The sequence below is a fragment of the Haemaphysalis longicornis genome, unplaced genomic scaffold, assembly GCF_048455015.1.
Source record: "Haemaphysalis longicornis isolate Haplotype H1 unplaced genomic scaffold, Haemaphysalis longicornis Haplotype H1 scaffold_10, whole genome shotgun sequence".
NCBI classification, from domain to species: Eukaryota; Metazoa; Arthropoda; class Arachnida; order Ixodida; family Ixodidae; genus Haemaphysalis; species Haemaphysalis longicornis.
In genome coordinates, this window is record NW_027526204.1 from 5,958,819 (window position 1) to 5,975,591 (window position 16,773).

Sequence of the window (16,773 nt, forward strand, 5' to 3'; positions counted from 1 at the left end):
GTTCACTGGCTAAGCACTGGTGGTTATTGAATATTATTCAATTTTGTTGAATAAGCAGAGACGGAAAACTTTTCTTCGTAATGATAACACCGGTAGTTGCAGAGTTAACTTCATTTGTGTTGCGCTAGCAGTTCTATTGTAGTTTGAAAGGATGAAACGGGCGGCGTTATTCTGAACAAGTTCAAGGGTGTATTGCAAAGAAGTTTGATTCGGATCCCAGATTGAGGCGGCATATTCTAATTTTGGTCTTACAAGAGTTTTCTAGAATAACAGCTTTAAAGAAACCGGTGCTTTGCGGAAATTTCACCGGAGGTAGCCTAATGTGCGGTTGGCATTACTGGTTATGTATTCGATGTGTGCTTTCCATGAAAGAGTTGAAGTTATAATTACACCCAAATAGCGATAAGATGAAACGGCTTCCAACTGGGTGCCACTCAGATTGTAAACTGAAGGTGGTTCATTTTGGCGAGAAAACCGCATTAGTTTGCATTTGTCAGGGTTTAGTTGCGTTTTTTTCCAAGTTTTGCACTACCGCGAGATACCTTCTCGATCCGACTGCAGCAAAATCTGGTCAGTATCATTCTCTATTTCTCTATAAAGGACGCAGTCGTCAACATAGAGATGGATACAAGATGAAACGCACTTCGGAAGGTCATTAATATATATTAAAAACAGTAGTGCACCTAAAATGGAGCCTTGTGGCACGCCTGAGGTTACAGAAATCGAAGAGGAATCGTAGTTGTTCAGGGTAACGTATTGAAAGCGGTCAGTAAGGAAATATTCTAGCCAGGGTAATAATTTTGGATCTATTTTCAGGGTGGAAAGTTTCAACAATAATAAACGATGATCAACTTTATCAAACGCTTTCGAGAAATCTAGAAAAACGCAGTCTACTCTGGATCTTTTGTCTAGTATGGTATGTAAATTGTGAGTAAAGAGCAGCAACTGTTTAGCATGAATATGAACTCCGGAAACCATGTTGGGATGAGACAAAAAACGAATTGAATTCGAGAAAACTGAAAAGTTGGGTATACAATATGTGCTCCAATAGTTTGCAAGGTACGCTTGTTAACGAAATGGGGCGGTATTTAAATGGAGAATGTTTGTCACCTGATTTCAACAGAGGGACCACCTTTCCGATTTCCAATGCGTCGGAAGCGAACCAGATTCTAATGATTGCTGAAAAATATTTGCTAAGAATATGAATGAATACATTTTAGTTTGTTTTAGGAATTTTGAGGTAATGTTATCTGGCCCGCAGGACGATGACAACTTTATGGATTCAATCAGCTTCACAGTTTCGGCCGGTTCAATGAGTATAAGAAGCATTGAAATAAAATCAGCCTATGGAAAGCTGAGGCATTCTTTTGTGGAACATGCGGGCGAAAAGAAAGTTGAAAAGACATTGTTCAGCAATGACGGGCATTCGGCGAGAGGTATGGGTTGACCCGATTCATCGTTAAAAGAAATTGAACTGTCTTCCTTAGCATTTACTATCTTCCAAAATTTCTTAGGATCCCGTGCTAACAAGCTGGGCAGGGTATTATCAAAAAAAATGTTTTTTACTGTTAGAAACGGCTTTCAAATAATCTTCTTCGGCGGCCTGATAAGCAGTCCAGCTATCGTTCGTGTCGCGCTTTTTCGCGGTGCGGAAAAGGCGTTTCTTTTTATTGTTTAGTCTCTTGAGATTATTATTGTACCAGGGCGTGTGAGCACGGGGTCGAATACGTCTAATTGGAATATAGGTGTTAGCTCATCCACATAGGCGCAAAACAATTCCCAGTTTTCTTGCACAGTGCTCTGATCAAGCTTCGTTAGAAAAGGCTCCAAGTAAGGTCATAATTTTTCATTTATAGCGTCGAAGTCAGCGTTTTTGTAGTCACGGATTAGTTTCACAGTGCAGGGGTTGCGTGTAGGAGAAACGTTCATTGTAAAGTGCAACACAGAGTGGTCGCTTAGGCCGGGAGATGCGTGATACCGTATAGAAGATCTGGGTGTGTAGTTAAAATTAAATCTAAAGGGTTGGCAGATTGAGCAGTTGATCTGGTTGGTTTTGACACAAGCTGCGTTAAGTTAAAACAGATACATATTTCTACAAAACCTTGCGACTGTGAAGAAAAAGGCTCAAGGGTCGTGCCATTGGAGGACCAGACAATGTTAGATGGTGAGGTTGTCTCGACCAGCTCAGAGAGATGGACGCACGAAAGCCTTTGACAGGTTTAACAGAACCCACACTTAATTCAAACTAAAAGAACCCTAGCGCAACCCACTTAATAAATCAATTGCACAAACCCCATAACGATCAAACCTCAAATTAAATATGCAAAAATACAATTGGAATCAAAACCCGAAAGTCTCTACAAGAAAGTTCATATACAGTCAAATCCAAGGACCCCTGTCCTCTTTACAAGAAAGTTCATGCGCAACCCAATCCAAGGCCTTCACATTACTAATTAATCATTGTCTCTCTGGTACTCTCTCTCTGTAACAACTAGTCCCTAGTTGTGTCTAATCCCGCTGTCCCTATTGGACTAGCCTACCCCGGTAGTCGGCGCTGACGTGTCGCACCCTTGCGTGGCCGTGACTCGGTGGTAGTCGTCCTCATCTTGCTTCGATGCCGGCGTTCGATGTGTTAGGTCGTTCCTTGGACGGCGTGGGCTCCGCGCGTCCTGATGTTTCCTCTGCGGCTACCCCCTGGTAGCCGCTGCCGCTGGAGGTCCCAGGTAGCCTCGGCACGAACGTAGCCTTTCGAGGCCGTCGAGACGAACGTCGACGGAGCGTGGACGTTTGCCGATGGTGCCCGACTGATGCCGCTGGTGCCACGAAGACACAGGTTCGTGGTGCGCCTAGAAGCCGCAGCCGATGCGAAGACGGCCCGCTCCTGCCCAGACTTGGGGCACTCTGAGGCAAAAAGGACTAACAGTTCGTCCTTTGGGGCACTAACGGCCTCTGCCACAATCATTACTCCCTTTGGGGACTAAATGTGCGGGGACGAATGGTTAGTCCACCCCCCCCCCCCCCCGGATGGTCCGTTGAGATACTCTCCACGGACGAAGTGCTGAGAGTCGCAGAAAAAATTAGCAGTGGCTTAGTTCGGCTATGCCAGGGTATACGTAGTGTGATCGAGGGTTTGTGTGGTCGCCTACGTAAGGCTAGCCTGTGAAGCGAACTTCACCTGCTAGCGCATACGCAATCGTCCCGCCGTACAACTTGCAGCTCTCACGCGACTTCCAACGCGCCGTGCGCAAAGTCACGCGTGGCTCAGGGTTCGGGCGAAAAAGGACACCACGGACTCGCGACAAACAATAAACAGGTTTATTGTAGCTAATATCGTTGCGGGTGCAAACAGACCGGCAGCCACAGCAGGGAGGATAGTCCTGTCCTACTGCAGCGTTCTCGCAAGGGAAGACAAAGGGTTTAGCTTACACAGTGAAGGTCGCAGGTGCGGGTGGAGAATCCGGTGTCGGGGCAGAGGGGTCCTTCCCCATGAGGTCGACCCGTCGAAAGAGGCCAGGCCACCGCTTGCCACCACCGACTTCGGCTCTTGCCGAGGACCGGTTTTCCTTACCCTCCTCCCGGAGCTACGAGCGCGCCTTCCGAGGCATTGCGGAGGAAACGGAAACCGAGACCCAAAACGGGTTGTTACCGGGCCGGTTGGCAATGTACAGAGCAGCGCATTGCTGCGACAAGGTTGCCCCAGTGCCGGCAGCGCCAGCCGGCTTGACCATAGCCGCCAGTGTGCGCTCGAAGTGGGAGAGGGGGGCCTCGCGCGAGGGCGCTCCCCACAGGTTCAGTTGGTTATTCTTAGGTTTTCTGGTTGTGTAGGATTAGCTGAATATGCTTACTACTGCTAAATCGATTTCCAATTCAATCCAATCCAATTCAATCCAGTCCAGTCCAATCCAATCCAATCCAATCCAGTCCAGTCCAGTCCAGTCCAGTCCAGTCCAGTCCAATCCAGTCCGGTCCAGTCCAGCCTCTGCTCCTCGCGAATGCGCAGCACGGCGCGGCTACCAAGCGGCTCCTGCACAGCGTCAGACAGCGTCAGGCGCACAGCTAGGCACGCGCCGGCGCCAGTACTTCTACCGCGGCTATGACGTCACTCCTCTGGAATGCGCAGACCGGCGAATGTGCAGACCCAATTCTCTACACACCCGCCCTCAATTGGGATTGGATTTCAATCCAACACGATCCAATTTATTCCAATCCAAGCCAACACAATTCAAGCTGAGCCAATCCTATCCGATTCGATCCAAACCAATCCAATTCTCCTCGCACTTGCGCAGAAAGGCCCTTCACAGCCCACGCGAAACTGCTGAATCTCGCCCAGTGCAGCTTACGCCAGAAAATAAAAAAATGGGCCGCGTATTTCCTCCTTTCGTTGCAAATGTCGACAAAAGACAATAGTCATTATCGACTTTTGCCAAGTAAATGCCTCCCTTCGCTTTCCCGCTCACCCCTCATGCCGTTGCTCTTGACTCGCGCTCCTCCCAAGTTAAATACACCACAGGTTTGCTTAAAGGAGTACTGACACTAAATTTCTCGCTTTCAGTTTTTATGCTGTAAAAATACTATTGGCTCAGTAATTACGAAAATCGAACCGAAAGCCGTCAGCCGCCAACACAGAATTAATTATAACACGTTTATTGCAACCAATTTCAAATTCGGTCGCCGCGCAGGAAAATGGCCGTTCAAAGCCTAGTCTGCAAGCGCGCCAGTCTGACGTCACGGCCTCACCCGTGACGTCAGGGACGTTCGCCGCATCTTCTGCTACGATTGCACATGGTCCGCACTCGCCCGAGCACTCAACATGTCGTTTGAATCGTCAGACTCGGATGAGTCGCTGCCACCCGACAGACAGAGCAACTTTATTTGGCCAGGCGATTAGGCCGGCGATGTCTTCACCGTCGTCCGTTTTTAAATGCAGAGCATTTCAGTAACTCACGATGTCACCCGCGTTGTCCCGTCGTAGTCCAAACCGTCGTTGTCCGCACCCGTCCCCCTACACTATATAAAAGAAAATACTATCCGGCGCCCGGTTTCGATCCCTCGACCCTGCGGGCGGAGCGCAATGTACATGGTGCTCTACCCACTGCGCCACAAAGCCGCCACAGAACGGGACGCTACGAACGCGCCTTATATCGTTGACTCATTCAAATTACTGCTGACGAGCGCTCTCTCGTCAGCAGTTGCCACAAGTGCAACAACATTAACGTAACGCAAACTACTTAACGTCGTGCGCCCCCGGAAATGCTCTGCATTTGATCGTGCCCCTCGCGAGGGGGATGTTTCACTGCGTCTTCCTACTGGCCAGTACACTCGTCGCCATCTGTCGGACGTTGTGCGAACCCTTTGCGGCTGATGGCGCGCGATTTGAAACGACATTTTTAATATCACTGCGGCTCGAGCCGGCGCAGACCGTGATTGCAACAGCTTGTCGCCACTCTTAATCAATCTGATCGCGAAAAAGAAGCTCCACATGCGAGAAAGTAGATGTTAGTGTTGTGAAAAATTGTGCTAGGGGTTGTTATCAGCGCTGAATATAAAAGCGGCGTTCAGATATTTGCCGCGATGGTAAGCAAAAAGGACTAAAAGTTCGTCCTTTCGCGGACTAACGGCCTCTGCCACAATCATTAGTCCCTTTGGGGACTAACTGCGAGGGGACGAGCGGTTAGTGCCCCACCCGGATGGTCCGTTCCGATACTCCCCAAGGACGAACTGCGTAGAGTGCAGAAAAAAAGAAAAAAACTGCAGCACCGGCAGGGATCGAACCTCTGACGCCCGGAATACACACAAGAACCGGACGCGCTATCCGCTGGACTACGCCGCCGGGTGACGGAGCGGGAGATAATACCCCAATGTATAGCGTGTAGTTCCGTGCATAACGCAACAGATCCATTGCAACTGGTGCCCGAATTTCTATCTGTGCAAGCGAACGTGACTGCGTTTTGCGCCTTGCGCTTAGCGCTTTGCTAGGTTTAGGGACTATTGCTCAGTTCGATTCGAAGTAGAGCCTCACAACCATAGTTTTTTTCGTAAATAACAATCAAGTCGTCGTCGCCTAGTTGAGATAGGTAGCTGGGCGATCGGACGATTCATTTGTTTCCGCACAAATTAGCGCAAGCTAAGTGCTTTCTTAGTGTTCGATACATATGTTAATTGCTCTATGTAACATATGTGAAAGGTGTCGTCTGTGTGAGTGTCAGAATAAGGAAACATGCCATATTTTCCTGCATCGGCGAAAGCGAATTCGGTGTTGCTTGCCATAATTCTTCAAATTTGTGTCGCTAGACGATTGCGACTAGTAAATGCAAGCGGGTTTTACAGCAGTTGCAGCATTGTCATAGCTTTGGTGCCCAAGGCAATTATGTACCGATTGTAAAAGATAACTTCGAGACGCTTACCTGTAGCGAGCATTTTTCTTTTGCAGTTGTCATCAGCAACATGCGTTTTTTCTCGTCTGTTGAACATATACATATTCATTACGCTCAGGAATCCACTTTTGCTATTGTCACTAATTTTTGCGTTATTGTTAAGGCGCTTGAAAGCTTTCATTGGCCGTTATTACCTCGCACAAATCGTATGCAACACAGCGTATCAACATAACCTCGCCGAGAAGCGTATGGCAATCGCGCTTCGCCGCTCCTTGCCATTATCTGCCGCTCTACTAACCCTAGGCGATTTTCTTATAACTAACATCAATATTTTCTCCCGCGGCATCATCCAAAGCACCCAGTGACTGCAATGGCTTGTGTTTTGGAAATATAAATCTGTTCGCAGACATATGCGCGGAAGGGCAACAGCGACGCCATTAGGGGCAGTGTTGCGGAATGGGCATCGCCATTCCATTCCAATTCCATTCCGAGGAATTAGAATTTGTCGTGATTCCATTCCTTTTAATTCCCCCGAATGACAGACGTTAGCCCATTCCCACTCCTTGAATGGATGGGAAGCTCAATTCCATTCCTTTTAATTCCGCGTCGTAAAAATTGCCTCAGGTGCTTTATGGCGTTTCCGAGGAACGCAACGTGTATCTTAGGTTATTGCACGGGTTTAAAACTGCAAAAGCAAAATGTGCCACTTGTCACCCAAGTTGGGAGGTACGTGTTACAGGTTGTTTACATATATCGTGCAGAACAACTACCCAATGCAAAAATTACGGTCCCGTCCTATCGAAAGTAGAAAGAAGCGCGAAAGCTAAATGTGCGTCCAGCTTTCGCTGAAAGTGCTTCTAACCGATCGTCAAACCTTCAAGCACCCAAATCGCAAGCGAAAAACGAACCCATGAAACAACTTTTTGCAAGTAAACACAACTGCGAACGATCTAAATGTACAAAGTTACGTGGTTTATGAGATAAAGGTAAAGGTTCATTATTGTACTCCTTTTTCATGATCGAAGCGCGTGTTGTCTCATTTAGAGCCGTTCGCTTTTGCGATTTTGAAGTAAGCAATTTGACACAATGGGAGTCCAGTTTCAGAGGGACAGAGAGAAAGAGAGACTTCATTTGTGGTCCCCGGTTTTATGCACGCGCCGTGTGTAGAGACCTTATCAGAGCTTTTCGTTCGAGCAACCGTTATAAAGGATAATGTAATATTTTTTGAGAGAATGTGATCGGTCCTACTAAGAAAGCATTCGCTTTAAGAAGGGTCAGTGTCGCACTGTCCCTTTTTGCATAATAAGTAACGGATCGAGTATATATTATAGTATTTGCATGTTAGCATGTTTTAACGGTTTGTTATTGAGCGACGCGAGATGAAACAGGTATGACGCTCTTACGTTGATGTAGGCTTTTTCCGTTTCATTGCGCAGTCCGTCGCATGCTATCTTGCTATCTGCTTTGCGTACCGTCATACCAACGCCATTAGTGTGCGGTGGATGCCTACCCTTATGAAAATGAACTTTTCCTTTCTGTTTACTTTGTGTCTCCTGCATGTTGACTGTGTGGCCTTTCTTTTGACTTTTCCTTTGTGTTACCTCTAGGACATAAGCAGGCTGTGTACTTTTTATAGACTGCCGGATAAACAGCCATGATGTTTTACCTTTATATGTACTATGGTAAAGACAAAGTTTAAATTTCTATACGAAGATTTTATTTCGGATGAGAGGTATAAAACTTTAAAAATGACTTGCTTTCTTCTCTTTCTGAGTTCCGCAATGCTATTGCCCATGTGTGTACTCAAGGCAAAATGAAGTCAAAAGACTTTGGCCTGTTTCCCCTGTGTTGCCTCTAGGACAAAGGCTGTAAGATAGAACTTGAATTTGCTGTCTTAATTCTTCTGTATGCCGTAATGCTGTTGCTTATGTATGTACTGAAGGCAAAATGAAGTCAAAAGACTGACTTATGTCTTTTGTGTTGCCTCTAGGACACTGGGAGGAAGGATAATCTATTTGTTGCCTTACATTCTTTTTCTGAAGATTGTGCTTCCTCAAGTAAACATAAAGTCGAGCATGTAAGCCTTAATTATACTCGAAAGGTAAAGTTTTTTGGCTTGGGTAGAGATGGTAAGAAACAATGCCGATGGTTTGTGGAAATTCTGCAGCACTGTATACGTTATTTCGTGCTAGTGAGGTCTGATAAATTCGCAGAATTAATATTACCAACTGGTACGTTTGTATGAACCAGTGGCGTAAGAAGGATACATATTGAACGAGGCTGTTCGAAGTGCCTCGTCCCTCCTATTACGAAAAAAAAGTGGGAGGGAGAAGAATATACAGACCAGAAAAAGTAAAAAGAACACAAAAAGCCGAATGGAAAACGAAGCAATGAAAACAAAAACAACCTAAAAAGTGGCTTCCGATTGTCCTAGTCTGTGTTTTCCTTCAGGGTCGTTGTAAAATGGCTTATCCTTGCAACTAAATGCTGAAGCGGTGTACTGTTTTTTGGGGCAGAACTTGCGGTAGAAATATATTGCGACAGAAAAAAAAGGGACACAGCCGGACGAGAGCAACAAGAGCAACAACAATGTCAAAATATAACCGAAGGCAGAAAAACTTCAATTAAAACACGGTAAAAAAAAAAAAAGGGTCACTGAGCGGGTTTCCGAACCTCCGCCCTTTGAATCAGCAGGCGAGTATTTAACCTCCAAGCCACCAAACCAGTACACAATCATGTCGTAAATCTAGGTCTAAATACTTGAGCTCACATAGTCTTGCTAAGCCTCCATTTGAGTGAATTGTTTGCCTGCGTGGATTTGACGCACGGTGCTTTGCGTGCGTGCGTGCGTGCGTGTGCGTGCGCGCGCGCGCGTGTGTGTGTGTGTGTGTGTGTGTGTGCGTATGTATGCGTGTGCGCGTGTGTTTGCGTATGTCTGCGGGGAATAATTTTTGTATCCGGCCGTTCTGTTTGTGAAAAGCCCACAAACAGTGAATGGTGAATGCTTGGACGCTGAACAAAACACAAAACAGTCAATCTAGATGTAGATGACGATGATAATAACCTCGTTTGTTAATCCATTTTTATTCGCTTTTGAGTAGCAACAACTTACGACAACAAAAGACGTTGCTCGCATAAAGAAAATATACTGCCATTATATATATGTTTGCTATTATCAACTTTAACAAAATACCATAATGGCGTCTGCCTAGTTTGCTTCAGGGGTGATGATGAAGGAAGAAAGTAACTGCTAAAACTCTATGACTGCTAGATAGCCAACTGTAGTAATAAGTCTAGTCTAGGCTAGCACATATGCAGTCATTGTTATAGGTGCGCAAGAAAAGACGTGGTTTGTTCGTTGTGCGTGGTTTTGGTGGTTTGTTTTCGATTTGCTGGTGTTACGTGAATTACTACGTGCTCCTCCTGCCGTAATATTACGTGTTAGTGCTCTTGTGCCACCTGAAACATCGTGAGTGCTGGCAAAGCGTCTGTGTCGTCGCCGTACTTGCGCTGCTGTAGCAAACGCACATCGAGGTCGCCATTTGACAAAATACCTGACAAGTTGTGCGTGCCTACGTGAATCAAGAGTCTCTACTGCAAGTTCCAGTCTGTCGACGCGACGTGTGAAAAATGCTGCGTGTTCTGCCGTAAGTGATTGTTTATCGTGGTGCATGTTAAACTTTTATTACGCGTTGCCGCAGTGCTATTTTGTTAAACGTGTTGAGTATATTCCTTGGTGTTCGGCTCGCCGCGCTTCTTTTATTGTAAATTAGCGGCTGCATCGGCGCGGTCGTAATGAGCTTCCAGGAGCGGCGGCCAGTATGCTGTGTGAGTGATCGACCCCCTTGCCATTGCCGGCAACGAAAATATTATGCTGACGGCCCAGCGGCCGCCGCTTGGCTTGGGTGGATTCGACGCTAAAGCTTGTTGCATGAAAAAAAAAAAAGAAAAAAAGAAAACTGCGTTAATGGTTGTAAAAAAAAACGCCCACTCCCCGATTTTTTTTTTTTTAGGAGGCAGTTGACCCACAGTATATTTTTTTTACAGGACGTAGGCAGCTTAGCATTGTTCTAACGGGTAGTTTTCGTTTACGGGTAAAGAAATGCAAGGAGGCTGCATTACATTTGTAGTTATAATACGTAAGAGTTGCATATACGTTGAATTTTCAACATTTAAGCATTGCTAGCAACTTTATAAGTAGTACCACATGCACAAGGTCTTTAGGCAGTGAATATTTGACCAGATAATTGTTTAGACGTCGCAGCTTGAAAACAGGCTGTTCCAGCCTGCATTGCTGGTGCAGTCACAGGGCAGCTTTCACTGCTCTAATGCAAGAAATTTTTCCACCTTCCTAAGCTCATCCAGAATCGTCATGATCAGACAGAAATTCTTGTGTGGTGTGACATTATTTGTAGCTGGCTTGCATAAATTGTGTTGACCGTAACATGCTGAGCATGGGTTAAACGTGTTGATTCTTACAAATATGCATGTGATGGGGATACAATCACGGTGCGAAAAAGATTAAACAGGGCGTGGGCTTGCCACCGTGCTCCTTCGCCATCCTGTTTTTTCGTTTCGTCAGCATTTCAACTTGCCTACCCCTTGGAGGTATTGGCACGCTGAGACGTTCACCATGTGCCTCAGAGAGAATTTTAATGGCGCCATGAAGACAAAATACAAGCTTGTGTTATTCGAAAGATTTCGTGTGGTATGGTGCCCCCAGCACTTGTCCAAATGCAAACGATGCTTTATTCACTGAGAAATTCATTAATTGAAGCTAAAATTTTGATTTTCCCGCTAAATCGTGCATTTTCAGGGTCTGCAATGACATCACAGGAACCGACCGCTCTGCAGCCGATTAGGAAACCTTCTTTACCGTTAGTTAACCTAGATGGTGCCACCATACCATGGCAAGCCGCTTTCTGCTTTTGTTTTGTTTTTACCGTATTTAAACGTGGCTTGTTTTTGTTCAGCGAGAAAATAATCGTTTCGTGAAACATAGTGCTCGCTCCACAAATATGGTCACGTAAGACACCGTTGCTTGTGTCAATCGGCCATTGTTGTCCGAGACAACCCCAAAGCCCCGCAGTCCTGTGCAGCTAAACCAAGCATAGTGCGCGCAGTACCAACAGCAGTACGCATCGGTACTTCTATGCTTACGTGGGCTTTCCTAACCTTTACTGTTGGTCCCACCATTCTTACTACTGTAAAAAGAATGTGCCCTAAATTTAAGCGCAAATAGTTCGTTCGGCAAGCTTATAGCCTCTGCCTAATTCGCGTTTGCTGTTGCCGCCCTCCGCTAACTGCAGAGCTGGCTGGTATGACATAGGTTCTGTTGCGGGAAATGAGCTAGTGGGTCGCATGGCCATTTCCTTTGTTCCTAATTTGTAGCTTATTTGAGTGGAGTTTATGTTAAAAATGGTGTCAGCATGATTCTAGCAACGGAATCCTTTGAATGAACCAAACTTGTGTTTTCTCGTCATGGCTCCTTTAAAAGCCGTAACCACGTTTCGCACCCTCTGGACCAGAGAATATGCTTGCACAGTGGAAATCTGGGGCCACAGATTTCTACCACCTAGGGATATTTAATAGGCTTAGTTTAACATTAATTCAGTGTAAGGATGCTTCTGTTCCTTTAAAGTATGGCTGAAAGCCTTGTAAGGATTGTAATGTATGTACAGTGCTCACGGATTGAAACGCGACACTGCAAGCGCGTGGCCTGCGCTACATGCAGTGCCGCCAGTGGACGCCCGTGGAAGCTAGGTGTTGCATTGTGGTATACCACGAGGATGAGAGTGTTTTGACCATAAGCTTGCTGCTTCCGGTTGCCAATAAGCGGGGCAGTGGTTCCCCGCAGCGACAGCGGCGTCCATGGACGGCGCTGCATGTATTGGCGGCCATGCGCTCGCAGTGTTGCGTTTCAATCAGTGAGCACTGTACTTATTTTTTAGCTTGAAAGAACTGAAGGTGCCTTTTTTGCACCTACAAAAAAGAAATTCTGTCATGTCCTGTCAGAGCGAGTATTTCACGGCATTATAACGCATATTTACGGCTTGTTTACTACTTGAACTTCCATTTTTTACAGGGCCAGGTGTTTGACATGGAGGATGTACGTTGTGAGCTACCAGAAGAATTGGCTGCCTCCTGTTTCTATCTATCCTGCACGACCTGTAAGTGGAGTTCATTACGGCTGTGAAATGCATGAAAATCTCGATTTTGAAGGCTGAGAGAACATGAAAACATAGAAAACCATTGTGGCATTCTTGTGGTACCTTAGTGATATTAAGACATAAGAACATTGCAGAGATGGGGCAAAAAATAAGGAACCGATGAGGGTGAGAAACTTCCTGGTACCTTTCTTATTTTTTTTGTCGCATCAGGGCTGCGTCCTTGCTCCATGAATTAATTAATAACGACTTTGTCACCCTTGTTCACTGTGGTAGTTGCGTGGTACCCACAGACAGTGTGTGGGGATTTTTCTTCTACCGCCTATTACAGATGAACTAGATCTTTAGACTTCTACTCAAAAGTCATATTATGGATTACATTACATGAGTGTAACAATTCCATGCACCCAGAAATAGAATTTAGGTGAATTCAGTTCAATGCCCTAGATGCAACTTGTGCCTAGCAGTGGAAAGGGTGTATTGCGTGCCTTTTTGCCACTGTGTTTCATGTAGTGTAATGAGTCTCACTGGCCATCGTAGCCCCCCCCTCCCCCCCCCGAGCAGCTATTTACTCTAGCAAATATAATGATGGTCCTAATTGTAGAAGGGTACCCGCCGCGGTGGCTCAGTGGCTAAGGCGTTGCGCTGCTGAGCACGAGGTCGCGGGTTCGATTCCCGGCCGCGGCGGCTGCTTTTCTGATGGAGGCGAAAAGCAAAAACGCCCATGTGTACGAGATTTCGGTGCACGATAAAGATCCCCAGGTGGTCAAAATTAATCCGGAGCCCTCCACTACGGCGCACCTCATTGCCTGCGTTGCGTCGGCGCGTTAAACCCTACAATCAATCAATTGTAGAAGGGTACTCAGCAATTGAAGAAAGAGCTGTGGGGGGTTCTGGTTTGTGTATCAGACTTTGTTTGGAATATTGTTATGTAGCTACGGATAATGCAGGGTTTTTGTAAAAATATAGATTATCGGAGCAAACTTGTGCTCCGCAGTAAACATAAAAAAACACAAACCTCGAAGGAGTCAGCAAAGGGACGTGCATGGATGAGCGTTGGCGAATTGAATGCTGCAGGGTTTCTTTTGCACTCATTCATTTAGATCGAGAACATTTTCAATAAAAAACAGGAAAACCTAGGATAGGGATCGCAAAGCGACACCCTTTCCATATCAAACAGGACTGCTGGTGCAGCATACAAAGGAAAAAGGGGAAAAAGACGGTTCCCTTAAAAAAGGATAAGATTGCAGGGTGGCCAGGTGCTTGTAACAAAACATTTTGTAAACAAATCAAATGGCGTGGTTGGGGGAAATATTATGATGTTTATAGTAGGAAAAACCTGCATTATTTCCGAACAGTATGAATGCTCTGTGTGCAAACATATGCAAAAATGCTTGTGTGTTTTTAGCATTTGAGTGCACGTTACAGAGTAGTCGGCTCAAGTTACTGCGGTAGCTTTCCTCATTGCTGGTAAGCATAAACCCTGAAATTAAATTTGCTGTATTCGACTGCTTTAACCCTTTCACTGTCACTGATGTCCTGGTTTGTCTTCGAATTTCTCCTCCACGGTGTCACTGACATACCGGTGCGTTTTCTGTTGTGCGTTGAAAAATTCGTGCCATGGTGCAAAGTTGGCGCACCTGCACTGTTTGTGCTATCTGTCAAATCTTTCTAGTAGCTTGTATTTTCACAAAGTACAGAGCGACCACGCCCAGCTTTCGCTGCTTGGGGGTCACTCCGTGCACTGTACATCTGTTGGGATGAGTGACCACGTGGCACGCGTGCAATGATGGGTGCAAGTGTGCTATCCACCACGTTTTTCTACGGTTGTTTTTTATTTCTGTTCCTGTGTCTGCTACCCATCGACACAAGGAAATATAAGAAGTGAGGAGCCAACCTAGAGGTTGGTCAGTTCATGGTGATGTACATTTTGCTTTTTGTAAGCAAGCACAGACAAACTAGACAATGCAAGTGCTGTCTCGTAAACGAAATGCACAATAAAACTGCTGCCTTTATAGGTTCCAAAGAACGCGTAGACACAAGCAACTACTCATGATGACGACTGATCAATGCCTGTCTTAGCATGTTCATGCAATTTTATGTTGCCTTCCCTGCCCCCCCCCCCCCATATTGCTTTGTTCCCACAGTGCTGCTGCAATAATCTCATGTCAAATGTTCTTGCGAGGCTGTATAAATGCCCGTCATGAGGAGGCCATGAATCTAAACAGTACTTAGTTTTGGGTTGTGTTGCCTATGTAACAGTATGTCATATTTGATGTTCGTAAGCTCATTACTTAATTTATGTGGTCTAAATTTTGTGGCTAATTTTGCAACCTAGAAGTTGTACCTTCTCTTTCAGGATACTTGGTTCAGTGTTGTATGGGAACACTCCTTTATATTTATAAGCATAACCAGCAAATGTTTGAGATGTGTTTGTTTAAACCCCTTCATATGCGATCAATGCGTTTGTCATTTCAGGTTCAAGCGTGGCAGTGGCTATCCCGTCCTGTGAGGGGTAAAGATGAGGCGACACCTGGTGGGGCAGGCGGCAGCAGCACGTATGGATCCAACCTGAATAAAATAGTCAGGTTTGCAAGAGTCGTGTGATTCATGTGATTTTCGTCAGCTTGCTCTTACAGAAACAGCTGCAGCATGAAACAGTGACTGTGGAGCTGGCTGACATTTTCTACATGCAGCTGGCTGTTGGGCGCTGTTATTTGACAGCATGCAAAGGGCACTCAAAAGGTGGAAGCTTGTGGGATACGTAGAGGACGGAAACATAAAGGATTCTTGGAGGACGCAGAAAGTCGGTGGCGAAATTTCAATACAGGGGACACACAAGGGACGAATGCGGTCTGTTGCCTTCAAGACATATAGGGGACACACAAAGGCCGTATGGTGTCTGTGTTGCCTTTGGGAGATAGACTGGACGCATGGAGGACGGAAACACACGGGACACTTGGAGTACGCAGAAAGTCGGTGGCGAAATTCCAACACAGAGGAAACACACAGGACGCACGCAGTCTGTTTCCTTCGGGACGCAGACTGTCTTTTGACTGGACGTAGAAATTTTCATAAGGGTAAGAGACATGTCGTGCGGAGCTTGCTCACATGTACACGTATTCTAAATGCCTACTTGAATGATTTCAAGTGAATCTACAGCATCGAGCACTACACTAATACTACTGTACCAATGCGAGAGACGGGAGGGCAGCGGCACAGAACACATTTAACAGTTTTAATGCGTAGCATTCTTTGCCGCCGAGTACATACACCAGAGCCGTGTAATGCCCTGCATTTCCACAAAAGTGCAGATATCGCGAAAGTTACCCCTGTAATCGCTGTAATGGCGTAAATGGAGATAACGGGTCGCACGAAATTTCGAAAATATAAAAAAAAATCAAGAGAAATATTTAAAAAAATTACGAAAAATGGCGCAACGTGTAACGCCTTGCATTTCCACAAAAATGCAGATTTCGGAAAAGTTCAAAATGTATTCGTTGTAATAACGTAAATGGAGATGATTGGCAGGACGAAATTTTGAAGAAATAAAAAATAAGAAAACTATTGAAAAAATACGGACAATGTCAAATCGTATACCGCATGCCGTTTCCACAATAATGCATCATTTGCGGAAGTTCCACCTGCAATCGTTGTAGTAGCGTAAATGGACAGAATTGTTTGAACGAACATTTGAAAAAATAAAGAAATGAAGAGAAATACAAAATAATTAGGGAAAATTATGAACCGTGTAACGCCCTGCATTTCCAATATAATGCAGATTAAGGAAAAGTCCCAAATGCAATCGTTGCAATAACGTAAATGGAGATAATTGGTGGGACAGCATTTAAAAAACAAAAAAAAATGTGCTGGAAAAAACCCACACTCACGACAAGCGGCGTAAGAATGCTACGCATTAGTAGATAAGTCTCTAAATTATCTACTCGTTGTTTCATGTTTCATGAGCGAACGCTTTATATTGTTAGCTCCAAGATTTCACAGCATCATCTTGCGGTTAGAAACACCGCGGCTGCGGATGCGCGCCGTTCGTATCCCCTCTGCTTCTCGACGCTATTCCCCACTTGCTGACCTGGCTACACGGCGCTTGCCAGTTTGAGAGACACCGGTCTACCATCAGCGCCACGGACAGTTGTACAGAGACGCTATGCCTCAATAATGCATATTTCATTATTTCCTCCCTCCCTCTGTACCCGGAGCCTGCCGAAGCCTGA

At 45.6% G+C, this 16,773-nt stretch overlaps 1 long non-coding RNA gene across 1 annotated transcript; it reads left to right on the forward strand.

The window, feature by feature from the left end:
* The first annotated feature begins 9,685 nt into the window (after positions 1-9,685).
* Positions 9,686-15,616, forward strand: LOC144157589 (uncharacterized). Its single transcript, XR_013319786.1, has 3 exons — positions 9,686-10,021; positions 12,460-12,544; positions 15,020-15,616. It is a non-coding gene; the product is annotated as an uncharacterized LOC144157589 (long non-coding RNA).
* The last annotated feature ends 1,157 nt before the right edge of the window (positions 15,617-16,773 follow it).